The sequence below is a fragment of the Lontra canadensis genome, unplaced genomic scaffold (assembly GCF_010015895.1).
Source record: "Lontra canadensis isolate GAN:19392208 unplaced genomic scaffold, GSC_riverotter_1.0 scaffold33, whole genome shotgun sequence".
NCBI lineage: Eukaryota > Metazoa > Chordata > Mammalia > Carnivora > Mustelidae > Lontra > Lontra canadensis.
The window spans coordinates 1,205,563-1,208,268 of record NW_022631027.1 but is presented as its reverse complement, the minus strand read 5'-3'; the positions used below and the strand labels follow the sequence as shown (position 1 = coordinate 1,208,268).

Here is a 2,706-nt window from a genome sequence, read left to right as displayed (position 1 = left end):
ACACTCAAGTGGAGACTAGGGCTGGCCACCGCCTCAAAACAGTCTATAGGCTCATTGTGCCCTAGCTGTTGGGGATAATCACAGGAAGAGTGGTAATAATAATAATAATTAATAATAATAAAAGACAGCATTTATAAAACACTGTATAACCAGAGAATAAGGCAGACATTCTACATCCATTCTCTCATTCAATCTACACAACAATCCTCGTGGAAGCCATTTTTAGGGCCATTTTATAGGTGAGAAAGCGGAGTCATATAAAAATTAACTTGCCCAGCGCCACAGCTAGAGAGTGGAAAAGACAACATTGGAACTCTGTCTGTCAAACTCCAAAACTTATATTTTCCAGCACTCTCCTCAGGCCAACCTCGGCAGTCTTATTCATCTTAGCCAGTATTCTTTTCCCATCTCATTATGTATCCAGTGTTTGTGTGTGTGTGGTTTGTTTTTTGTTGTTGTTGTTGTTGTTGTTGTTGTTTAGTATCTCTGGACTCTCTTCGTCTCTTAATCCACAGCCTCTGTGCTCTGTTTCCCCCGATTTCCCCAGCCTGTATTTTTCTGCTCTCCGGGGGAACTCCCTACGGCATAATGGCTGTCCATTAGTGTGTTTTCAAAACCTTGCTCTCTCCTATCCTCTGACAGTTTTCATATGCTCCACATGAAGGATCCTTTTCCAGAAATACTTTTGAAGAAAGTCTAAAGTAAGCTGAAAAGTATTACATTTTTCATCTCAACAGGGAAATGGATTTAAGAAAAGGAGAGAAGAGCCTGCAGGTCTTTCAGATTTTAAAAAGAATTCAACACACTGCTGCATTGGCACTGGGAACACATCTATCACAGAAACCAAGAGAGCATCTGCATTTACACGCCGAAACGGTTCCCTGCGTCCTTGATCACGATAATGACTTCAAGTTCCGCTGAGCCTTTCATCCGGAGGGACGCCATGGCCCCTGCAGAAGCCGGCCCAGCGAGCGGTTCCCTCCACCACCAAGGCTCCGTCTCCTCCAAGGTGAAGGGGGAACAGCTCCACTGGGGGAAAATTGAAAAGGACAAGTGAGCACTGTAAATTCTATTTCCAAAGGCAACTAAAATAACAGTCCGACTGTCCCTATTTAATTGCCCCATCTGGAACTCGGCATAACAATGCAGTCCCAAAGAAACCTACCAGGCATCAGTAGCAATACATGAAAGAGGGGAAATGCTTTCAGGGCCTCGAGAAAGCCTTGCCCTCCAAGCACCAGGACATTTTACTAATTGCCCTATTTCCGGTTTCTAAAACCACGTCAGGCAGCTGGGGGACATTCCTTAGGACGGTTCTCGCGGGTTTCCTCCTGCCCTCAGGAGTCAGTACCGTGTTTGATGAGAATGAGTAAGAAAGACAGAACAGGCTAGTGTGTGGTTTGGGGAAGAATGAGATCTCGCACAGAGCTGCTTCCTTTACCAAGTACAAGCGATCTTCTAACACACAGCAGGCTGCGCTCAGTGGGTTCCAGAATCCTGGGTCAAAGGCGGACTCACTGTCAGCAAGAAGCATGATTGGAGTTGCCCTCCCAGCCTTGTAGTGAACTGGCCCTGAGCTGGTCATGCATGTGTTACCCACATGTGCTGGCCCCTCTACCTGGAATCCTGCGCTCCCCCTGTCCTCCTCACTCCTTTTCCACTGCCAACATTCAGCTCAAGCTTTCTCTCCTCCAAGCAGCCTTCCTTGAATTCCCCAAAGTGGGCCAATTGTCTTCCTTCTGTTCTTCCTCAGCTTCTTCCACCAATCTTGTTGTGTAATAAGCAGCATCATTTATTGAACACTTACTATATACCAATCCCTGTGCCAAGTCCTTCACATCTATCTCTTTTCATCCTTACAAGTGCCCGAAGTACTATTATCCTCATTTTATAGGTAGGAAAACTGAGGTCTATGAGATTAAAGTCTCACAACGAGCAAATGGCAGAGCTGGGATTTGATTTCCGCCCCCCCACTGCGAGCTCATGCTCGTACCCCCTGGTTTCCACACTCTGGCTCTACCCATCACAGTATCCCCAGCATGGTATAGACACGGGACACACTCTTTTGAGCTAAACACCCCTATGGGACGAGTATGGAGATCTCACTGACCTGGATGGGGGAGCCAAAGTAAACTGGCCTTATTCACCCGCCACTCAACCAGTTGACTGTTCTGATTTGCGTGTGTGGCAATAAAGCTCTTTTTTGCTTTTTCCCCTGAAAAAAGAAGGTAGAAGTGGTGAAGCAACGTCCTCGGCGTCTGATGACCCACCAGAACAAAGGTTGTCTTCCTAAACTCAGGTGTTCTCTTCACTGAATTTAGTCAAACCAGTTCTTCATACTGACCCAGGAGGTTTAACTTAGAAGGATTCCATTGTTATGCATCACTGCATAATCACTTCTGTCACCCACCGTTGTCCCCCTCCATCCACGGTGCTGCTGCAGCCACTGTGGCCTAGACTCACACGTCCCTGGAGAGCAAATGGCTGAACCCTCGGGGTGCAAGGGCTGGTACAGGAGAGCCCACTCATGCTGGGAGAGCAATTTCCTTCTGTCTGACAGGCGGCCAGTCCTGCTCACCCTTCTCTTCCTTCTCCACATCAAGGAGTTGGAGCCCGCCCGCTATGTCTTCATAAAGGGTCCCCCTTCCATCCCTTCTTGTCCTTGCCACTGCCCTAGCCCAGGCCTTGATCAAGAACTCTCTGGCC

At 47.6% G+C, this 2,706-nt stretch overlaps 1 long non-coding RNA gene across 1 annotated transcript; it reads right to left on the bottom strand.

Moving 5' to 3' along the window:
• Positions 1 to 476: 476 nt before the first annotated feature.
• LOC116873466 lies at positions 477 to 1,751 on the bottom strand. The gene is made up of 2 exons (XR_004383812.1): positions 1,619 to 1,751; positions 477 to 1,029 (listed from the first exon to the last, which is right to left on the bottom strand). It is a non-coding gene; the product is annotated as an uncharacterized LOC116873466 (long non-coding RNA).
• Between the last annotated feature and the right edge of the window lie 955 nt (positions 1,752 to 2,706).